General features: G+C 31.4%; 1 non-coding gene across 1 annotated transcript; it reads right to left on the minus strand.

The window, feature by feature from the left end:
• Positions 1–10,089: 10,089 nt before the first annotated feature.
• LOC124952727 lies at positions 10,090–10,243 on the minus strand. The gene has a single exon (XR_007101985.1). It is a non-coding gene; the product is annotated as a U12 minor spliceosomal RNA (small nuclear RNA).
• Positions 10,244–10,863: the final 620 nt, after the last annotated feature.

Below are 10,863 nucleotides of genomic sequence, written 5' to 3' on the forward strand. Positions count from 1 at the left end.
GCACATGTGAAGGCGAGAAACAAAATATTTTATGATACCATATCCTTATAAAAGATACATCGTAAAAATATATATATATATATATATATATATCATAAATTAATTTTAAAAATTATATTTGTTAAATATATATTATTTATATATTAAATGAAAATATTATTTAAAATTATATTTATATAAATATTTATATAATTTCATAATTATTATATATGCATTTAAAAGGTTAATATTATTTTCTGTATTAATAATTCGAAAACAATTAACTATTTCAATACTTAATAATCATTCAATGCATACTCGTCTTATTTTGATTGACACGTTTTACATTTTACATTTTGCAATAATGAATGAATGAATGAATGAATGAATGAATGAATGAATTAATGAATGAATTAATTAAAAAATTACATTACTAATATATAAGTTAATTATAAGTTAATACATTTAAAAGTAAGATTACTTTTCCATTATTTGTATTTCGTATACGATCAAGAACGTCAAATATTTAATCGAGGTACAACGCAAATAATACTAATCGTTTTACTACGACCTAACGTCGATTTATTTAGTCATCAAGAAATAGTTGAGAAGTTTCGATCTAATCGTCCGTAACGTTTCACAAGATTATTGAGAACCAGACAACCCCTTTTCTGAGTAAAACGGATACGGACGATAATTATTGGTGTCTAACATAAGGATAACGTTGGTGTAGCGATATAAAGTCACGTGCCTTCTTTTATCTCGTCTTCGTTGTAGACGAGTAAGAAGGGTTGAGGGGGTGAGGGTGGGGGAAGGTTGAAGAAGGTTCGTTGGCGTGGAAAAAAGGTGTTAAAACGATTTAATCTTGTATCTTAGATCTTTCCTTCCCCCACTCCTCCTACCCTTCCCCCCTTCTCCCCGAACCACCATCTACCCGCTGTGTGTGCTAATGGAACAGAGAATGCACGATCTCCTGTGGAGTTACGACTAAATCGTAATATAAATCGTTGAATCTCTTGGACAATGATCTATGATCAAAAAAAAAAAAAAAAAAAAAAAAAAAAAAAAAAAAAAAAAAAAAAAAAACTAAAAGAAAAAAAAAGGAAAGATAGATAGAAAGAAAGAAAAAAGAAAAAATCCTGAGATTATTCCGACTTTCGTTCATTAGTTAGTGCTCGATAATGATATTGGATTAACACTATATTGTTGTTGTTGATGTTATTGTTATTGTTATTGTTATTGTTATTGTTGTTATTAATACAGAACGCAATTTTCTCACATTCTCTCTCTCTCTCTCTCTCTTCCTTGTTCTCTTTCGTTTTTGCTTCTTCTTTTTTTTTTTCTTTTTTTTTTTTTTTTTTACATTGTCTAGATTGCACGTTAATCCGTTCATAAGTGAATACATTGGTTATATATTTCCGGGTACACAACGTTCTCATGACGAAAAAGAATTTGTCTTTTAATGGAAGAATATTTCTCTCTCTCTCTCTCTCTATATATATATATATATATATATATATATCTTTCTGTATCTCTCTTTTATTCTCTTATTTTCTCTTTTCTTTTTCGAAGACGGTGACGACTACGACGGTGACGACGACGACGACGACGACGACGACGACGACGACGACGACGACGACGACATAGATGACGAAGGTCAATGACCTTGTGAGAAAAAGCTCCAGTATATTCATTCAAGAAGGACGAAAGAAACGAACGAAACAACGATTGGAGGCTTGGACGAACTCGACAATTTATTGTATAATATACATTTATATACGTGTATACTTTTGTGTATATGTGTGTGTGTGTGTGTTTGTGTGTCTATAGGTATTTACCTTCTCGCTAATAAGACAAGTCATTGTATTCAAGGCAAGTTGAGTCTTCAATGCAAACTTCCTCTCTCTCTCTCTCTCTCTCTCTCTCTCTCTCTCTCTCTCTCTCTCTCTCTCTCTCTCTCTCTTTTTTCTTTTTTTTCTTTCCCTCTTTCTCAATCTCTTTCCCTCTGTTGTGACTTGGCAATAGCATAATGTTCGAAGTATACTCTTTTCCTTATCTCGATGGAACAACCGGTGCATTATTCGTTCAAGTTTTAGGAAAAGATCCTTTTTTCGGTTACCCCCTTCTTTGAATACAGAAACATTTTATATCTTTTATTTAATAACTATATGATATAACGCTAGTGTAATATTTTTTTTATTTTTTTTTTTTCCATTTTTATATTTTGTTCTATTTTTTATGCGAATCAAAAGAATTTGAATATTACATTGTGTATGTATTTGTTGACACAATAAATGTCGCTCTTATTTATATCTTTTATCTTTTATCAAGACCGTGATATTTTGACTTTGTTTATCTTCTAAAATATATATATATATATATATATATATATATATATATATGTATAATACTTTCGAAAGACCATTTCAATTATTTCGTTCAATTAAATTTATTTCAAATTTTCTACTCGAAGATCAATTCTTTTTCTTAATTACTCGATTAATTTCTCAAGTATAACTTTTAAATTAAATATAAAAAATATTTGTAATATTATAGTATAGTTATATTAATATAAATTATATCTGCATATATATGTGTATATATATATATATATATACATATATAAAATGATGTATAAAAAGATATATATATATATATATATATATATATATATATATATATATAAGTTATCGTTCTGTCAGTATTAACGTGTCCTACATTATTAAGAATATATTTACACATTTTCTATCGATGTGACTAAATTCAATTGTTTTTAATTTAATAGTACACAAGAATAGTATCCAAGATCATGACAAAGTCAAAAAGTCAAATAATTATTACTACGATGTTTCTCTCTCTCTCTCTCTTTCTATACGACGTTCTTTTAAAAATCTTTTTTCTTTTCTGTTTTTTTTTTCCTTTTTTTTTTTTGTTGTTGTATTTTTAATATATAGAAAAATAATCGCGCGTATACATATAAATCAAACGAAATTTATGTATGTATTAATACGTATTTATATTTGTCTCAGACAGAAATAAATTATTTTCAATTTCTTTTATAATTCATAGAATTTTTCGTGATTCTCACGATACGTAATCGTAATCATTGTCGTTATTGTCGTCGTCGTCGTTGTCGTCGTCGTCGTCGTCATTGTTGTCATTGTCATCGTGGGAGTTATAATCGAAGGACTCGCACGTCCGGATTTATTCGTAAGCCGGATTTTAGCCGACGAGCCTCGCAAAACCGAGATCGAGGGCCCTCGAGTTTGGAGAGCGTGTCGACGACGAGAATAAATTCGTCTCGCGTGCGGAGTCGTACCTCTCGTGCACATCTCCCTCTCCTCCTTCCCCTCCACCTCTTTCACTTCCTCTTCCTCTTCTTCTTCTTTCCTTTTCCTATCCTATCTCTCGCGATTTATTTTTAGATAGGTGGTATAGTCGTGCAAGTTTATTTTTGAAATTGCACTCATCCTTTTTTTCTTTCTTTCTTTCTTTCTTTCTTCCTTTCTTTCACTCTCGTTATCCTTCTCTCTCTCTCTCTCTCTCTCTCTCTCTCTCTCTCTCTCTTTTATTTTTTTCTATCTTTTTTTTATTTTTTATTTTTTTTTAGAAACGGAAGGTATAGAAATTCATATTGAAGAACGAAATGTAAAAACTACGATGGGAAAAAGGATATGGAAATTTTGATATATATATATATATATATATATATATATATATATATATATATATATATGTATATGTGTATAAAAAAACAAAGAAATAAAAAAGTTAGTAAGTAGATAATTATTTCGCAGCATATATTATTAATTATATGTTTATAATTAATATTATAACATATTATATTAATAATATAATAAAATAATCAAACGTGAGCGAGCGAGCGTTCGCATTTAAATAGTAATAATATTAATAATAACAAAAACGATAATAATAATAATAATAATAATAATAATAATAATAATAATAATAATAATAATAATTTATTTCTTTATTTATAGTTCCATCGACGATAGTTAAAATATTGCGAAACGAAATAGATGGTGACTCAAAGCCGACATAGTTTCTCTAGTTTTATTACATTGCTTTCTTTTTCTTTTATCTTTTTTATTTCCGCATCTGGTCTATGTTCATACTCTCTACTCCATTCCACCTCTCCTGTATCGTTTTGTTACACTTCGATACGAAAGTTCTTTTATTTCTTTTTTTTTTCTTTTTTTTTATCTTTCTTTTTTTTTCTTTCTTTTTTATTTTTTTTCTTTTTTTTTTTGTCGTAAGAAGACCAAATATTTTCTTTTTCTCATTGTCCCAACGAAAACGCGCTTTCTCCGTCGTTTACGAAATCACCTGATCGTGCAAATGCGCGTAATGACGATCGCGATTGCGAGACAATATAGTGAACTGATATTTCTCACTGGCAATTTAAAAAGTCACTGAACCATGGGATTGCGGGATAAATTGGGAAAGTTTCTTGACTGGAGCCTGAAACACTCATTTCTTTTTGTTTCTCTTGTTCTCTCTCGAGCACCGCTATCCTCCCTATCCCCATCCCCCTAAGCCAAGCCCCTACTCATTCCACTTTATGCCCTTCCTCTGCTTCTCTTCCCTTAATTCTTTCCCCTTCCACTCCTCTCATCCCTCTTCTTACCCTCATCGCCCTCGTTTCTTTTTTTTTTTTCTTTTTCTTTTTTTTTTTTTTTCCTATGCGCTTCATCTTAACCTTCAACATTACTTTCACGATCTTTCGATCGAACGATGGTGAAAGGGAAAAGAAGGAAGATGCAAAGAGTGAGATAGTGAATTGAAAGAAGAACGAACAACGAAAGTGAAAGAGAGAGAGAGAGAGAGAGAGAGAGAGACAGATATTGGTTGAAATAGAAATGGCGTAAAAATGATATTTGTCCGAAAGGCTTCTTTCTCTTTTTCTCTCTCTCTCTCTCTCTCTCTCTCTCTCTCTCTCAGTCACTTCTCTTTAGGAAAAAGGAGAGAAACATTGGCATCTAAAAACCTAACGGGAAAGGTATAATTACGAAAGGCCGAGGGAGAAAATAAAAAAAAGAGGAAAGAAAGGTGAGAGAAAAAAGAAAAATAAATGAAATTTCGATGGATCGATAGTTATTCTTCTCCTTCTCCTGGAGAATCGAACTTGAAGAAAATGTGTGGAGATTACTGGAGGACCGATGGAGATTGATTCAATCGTCGTTTCAATCGATTGTAATAATATCGATAGGGTGAACAAATAAATCGAAATTATAGGAAGAGAGAAAGAGAGAAAGAGAGACAGACAGACAGACAGACAGACAGACAGACAGACAGGCAGGCAGGCAGACAGATAGAGAGAATAACATTTTTTTTTTCTCTTTTTTTCCACGCAGTATTATTAGATCGAGAAAATTAAAGAGAGAGAGAGAGAGAGAGAGAGAGAGAGAGAGAGAGAGAGAGAGAGAGAGAGAGAGAGAGAGAGAGAGAATAAAAAAAATGAAGATGAAGAAGAAGACGTAATTAAGTTCGATGAGGAAGCATAACTATCTTAGGCTTAGGTGGAACAAGATGGATGTCTGATTAAGACCTAATGAAACTTGGAATATCTTGGCAAGTCTATCCCGAATAAACCCCAGTCTTGTCTGTCTATTCTCTATTACCTTCTCTTCTCTTTATTCTCTCTCTCTCTCTCTCTCTCTCTCTCTCTCTCTCTCTCTCTTCTCTTTATCCTCTTTCTCTCTCTCTCTTCTCTTTATCCTCTCTCTCTCTCTCTTCTCTTTATCCTCTCTCTCTCTCTCTCTCTCTCGTTCGTATAGAGAAACAAAGTTAATGACGATGTCGTGGGCGTACGAACGATTATTAAGCTTCGTTCGTCAGCAACACCTTAGCATGCGCACGAAGTGCACACAGAGATGAATCGAGAAAGTAGTAGGTGGTGACTCCTCGTTCGTCTTGCATAATTTGCACGCTACGTTCGTCACAGTCCTTATTTATCGACTTAAAGAGTTAATAGCGAAGGGCCGATTTCAGTGCAATTAGATAATATTAATTTACATTGTCTCTTATATCTCTTATGGTCAATTGATTCTCATATATATATATATATATATATATATATATATATATATATATATGTCGATATATAATAATAAACCGAATGTATGGTATCTGTGATAGTCAATGTAGATTATAATTAAATTATATCACTGAGATTTTATTTCAATTCATCGCTAAGATATAATTAAAAGTATAGGTTTCAAAAAAAAAAAAAAAAAAAGAAAAAAAAAAAAAAAAAAAAAAAAGCGAAAAAAGAAACATGATAAAATGGATTTGTCTGATATTTGTATTTCATTAAAAAAATATGTATATGACCAAAGGAATTATTTGAACAGAGAGGATGAATCAATAAAGTTTTATAAATGATATTAAAAATTAATAATTCTTTTTTGAGACTTGTTAGATCACTTCTTCTTCTTCTTCTTCTTCTTCTTCTTCTTCTTCTTCTTCTTCTTCTTCTTCTTCTTCTTCTTATGTGTGTGTACGCGCGCGCATGTATAAATTTATACAAGATCATACTTTTAATTTAAATGCATTGAAACGTGTTAATTGGATTAATTAGTAAACTTCTTTATATGTCGTAATAATCAAATGAATTCATAAACATTAGCCGAAAGTGGATGTAATTTGTTAACAAATTGCTTTTTCAGGAAAATTCGTACGAAATTACGCGGAACATTGAATGAGTTATTTATACATATTTGATATACCTATTTCTCTCTCTCTCTCTTTCTGTGTATATATATATATATATATATATACACGTACATATTTAACGATGATGGTATATAGCTTTTGGTGGTGGTTTTGATGGCGATTTTGATGGTGTTGACGTTGGTATTGGTGTTGATGTTGTTGCTGGATCTAAAGCTCTCGTCGAAATGCCAGGACAATTAACGAGGCACATTGTGCGGTCCAATTTCGCGCTCGTTACTCGCCGTTCCAGCATCCAATTGTTCCTTCTTATTCGCTCCTCTGCGAGTAACTTCACCGATTCGCATTGCTTCGAATCTGCTTCTTGTCTCTCTTTATATCTTTCACTCTTTCTCCCTCTTCCCTGTTCTCCTCCTCTTTCTCTCTCTCTCTCTCTCTCTCTCTCTCTCTTTTTCATCCTTTTTATCTCCTTCATCGTCATCTCGCGTGCGCACATTTATATGTTCTTCTCTCTCTCTCTTTCTCTCTCTCTCTCTCTTTGTTTGGCTATTGTTCACGTCACTGACGATCCATTAAGGATCTAGACGGCAATTCACAATTAACTGTTCCTCCGGATGCGAAGAGAGGAACCTCTTGTCTTTATCTCTCTCTTTCTTTTACTTTTTTCCTCTACAGTTTGGATTAATAACTTTTAAATGACTGCTAGTTTATCGGGTCAATATTGTTGAACGTTCGGTCGGTATTTTAAATAAACGATTAAATTTAGAATGAAATAATCATTTGGTAATAACAAAGGTATAAGAAAGCCTCACGCAAATTCTTATACTATTTTAATTATTTCGTAGATATTAATCGTAATATTTATTATATTATAAAATTATTATATTATAAAAATTATTTATTTTACGTAATATTATTTAACGTTAATTAATTAATAATATTGATTTATTAATTAATTTGATCGGAAATTTCTTTTCTTTTTTCTTTTCTTTTTTTTTTTTTTTCCCCCATAATTATACCTTTCACAATTGGATTAATTCGATTGATATTAGAAACTCGTGGTAAATATATAATAACAAATTATTCCGTATTTAATAATGAACGATGTAAGATCTTGTCTTTCATTCTTGCAGTAATTAAAATGATATTAAAAACTGATGCGAAAGAAAAAAAAAAACGAGAAAAAGAAGTGAAGAAATAGAGCGAGAGAGAGAGAGAGAGAGAGAGAGAGAGAGAGAGAGAGAGAGAAAGAGAGAGAGAAAAAAAAATCAGAGATTAGAACGATCACAGATCTGGTTCCTATCGTATCAATCGATTCGCATTTAATTTTCGCTTATCTTTAGAGTGTCCAAGAGGATAAACAGCAATAAAAGATTTAACAAAGTTGTGGAAACTCTTATCGTGACTATATCGAAGCGATCGGTCTTTGTATTTGTATATGTGTGGGAGGAGGGGGGGACAACATGCTAGTGTCGACGGGTGTCACGCACGGCCAGCTTACTTCCGGCACTTTGCCTCTACACCCTGGTTGCACCTATTTGCGTGTCTGTCATCCGGTATGCCAACGGTTACATTTCCTATTGTTTTGTGTCAGAGGTACGGGGGTAGGGCTGTCGTATGCGTGGGAGAGCAAAAGAGAGAAATAGAGAGAGAGAGAGAGAGAGAGAGAGAGAGAGAGAGAGAGAGAGAGAGAGAGAAGAGTGCGTCACTTTCTAGTTTAGCGCATATAACGGGACGCTCGTATGTCTCTTTCTCTCTTTCTCTCTCTCTCTCCCCCCTCTCTTTTTCTGCGTACTTATGTATTTGTGTATGTGTGTGTGTTGGTCTCGAATTACGACTCTCCTTGCTCGATCTCGAATGATTCCCTTTGTGGGTGAAATAAGTGAAACTTATGTTAGTAGTCGCATAGGAGAGAAGGATTAAATTCGTTAAAAAAATAATTTTATATATAATTATTCATTAGTATTGTACAATGTAATAAATGCAAAATTTAATAATAATAATAATAATAATAATAATAATAAAAAAATAGTAATAACCGTGCTGAGCATAACACAGCAATTTTAATGATAATATTAATAATAATAATAATAATAATAATAATAATAATAATAGTAATAATAGTAATAATAATAATAATCTTTTATCAATGAATTTGAATTTTCTCGTATAGATAATAAACTTGATTTAATTAATTTAATTTGATCAAAGGACTGTGTACTCTTCGATTAACGAATGAATAGATAATGAAATAATAATTTTATTAATTATTTCATATATATATATATATATATATATATATATATATATATATATGTATATATCTGTACATATATCAATATAGTTACAGATAAACGAATAGGTAAAGGAGGAGGAAATATGACGTAGGTGTTTCGGGGCATAGTAAAAAGGGTGTTAAGTGTTAAGTGTAAAACGAGCATGATTGCAAGCAAGGATGCTTTCAGAATGAAAGGACATCGTTCGGGAATGCACTTATATATCCAATCGTAAAACACACGTGCATCTTTTATACATACACATACACACACATATAGGCACGCGAGGGACTGACTCTGGCGACTCCCCAGCTTGCATACCTGCACGCGTCACACTTTTTCCTTTCCTCGATCAATTGGCAAAGTAATTGCTGGATTTCACGGACGCTCCCTAATGGTAGTAATCACAGTGTAAACTCTGCAAGGGGCCTTGTACCCGCCCTCGTCGTTGGTAACGAGAGACGCGTTAAATTTGCTTTTTTTTTCTTCTTTTTTTCCACTTTTTTTGTTTTTTTTATTTCTCTTTCTCTCTCTCTCTCTTTCTCTGTCTCTGTCTCTGTCTCTGTCTCTGTCTCTGTCTCTGTCTCTATCTCTCTTTTTCTTTTTTTATGATCTTCTTTAGCGAGACACCTAACTACCTCCTACTATTATTTCCCTCTCTCTTTTTCTCTCTTTCTAAATGGTGTTTATTATTATTATTATTGATATTGTGTGTATATATATATATATATATATATATATATATATATATATATATATATATTTGTAAAATTTGTGCATGCAACAACAATTTATTAAAATCCCATTTCCGAGAGAAATAGTATTATTTCCTCCAACTATATATATTATTTCTTTTTATTAATAAATTTTTTTCTAATCGATTCGTTCGTAGAATTAATTTTTATCTTTGGATTATATATCTATATGTATATGTAAGTTAGATCAATTATTGGTATTAATTATTGAAATGAATTATCGCGGATCAATTAATTATATGAATATGAATGAATGAATGAATGAATGAATGAATTGATTCATTGATTTGATTTTTTAATATAAATCCCGTTGCATAAAATTATTCCTTCAAGTTTCCGCTTTTTTTTCTTTTTATTCTTTTTTTGTTTATGAGGATTGAAATTGCGAGGTAGATCGCTTTCACCCGGCTACGCGAAAAAGTAGTTCGCGCGGCCATTGGGGACGACCTGTGCCTCTTCAAAAATATGGTCGCTTAATTTTTTAGCATAGCTAAGCGTTACCAAAGCTCTATATTTTCCTTACTCATTAGTTTAAGGCACGATTAAATGTTATTCCTTGCGTTCGTTTAAACTCACTTGAATGATGATTTACTTGTGAGAAAATAAAACGATGAGTTTGCCATCTATCGAATAAACCAGTGCACTAAGTAATTTCGCGCGTATCATTTGAACGTACATATATATATATATATATATTTTACAAAACAAGATTATTAAATCAATGTTATATAATAAATATTTATTGATTAATTCATCAAAATAAAAACTTGTTGTTCATATATTTTTTTATTTTATTTATTTTTTTTTTTTTCTAATTATTCGTAAAACAAATTAATTGTACAAAGTTACGTTACAATTGATATCGAATTATTTCGTTAAATATATTCTGACATACTTACATGTATATATATATATATGTACATACATATAGATAATTACGTTCAGTCTCTTATACGTTTGATATATATATATACACGTTTACCTTGATGATTAGTAATTAGTATTAAATTCTAAATGGCCACGTGACTTGTCTACCTGTCCAAGTAGAAACTTTCGATCTCAGGTTCCGATTAATATCGAGAAAATTAGCTACGACGTTTTATATCGTCGAGTGTGCGATTTCCCCGTTTCTCTTTTTCTCTCTTTCTCCCTTACTCTCT

The sequence above is a fragment of the Vespa velutina genome, chromosome 10, assembly GCF_912470025.1.
Source record: "Vespa velutina chromosome 10, iVesVel2.1, whole genome shotgun sequence".
Classification (NCBI taxonomy): Eukaryota; Metazoa; Arthropoda; class Insecta; order Hymenoptera; family Vespidae; genus Vespa; species Vespa velutina.